A 285-nucleotide genomic window follows, 5' to 3' on the forward strand; every position below is an offset into this window, starting at 1 on the left:
CAAGGGGACACAAATTGAAAAGGATGAAGTCAAAATATCACTTTTTGCAGATGATATGACAGTATATATAAGTGACCACAAAATTAACATCATAAAACTCCCACACCTGATAAACAGCTTCAATGAAGTAGCTGGATATAAAATTAACTCAAACAAGTCAATGGCCTTTCTCTACACAAAGGATAAATAGGGTGAGGAAGAAATTAGGGAAACAACTCCCTTCTCAATAGTCACAAATAATATAAAATATCTTGGCATGACTCTAAGGAAGTGAAAGATCTGTAT

The sequence above is a fragment of the Mus caroli genome, chromosome 8 (assembly GCF_900094665.2).
Source record: "Mus caroli chromosome 8, CAROLI_EIJ_v1.1, whole genome shotgun sequence".
In the NCBI taxonomy this organism is placed as follows: Eukaryota; Metazoa; Chordata; class Mammalia; order Rodentia; family Muridae; genus Mus; species Mus caroli.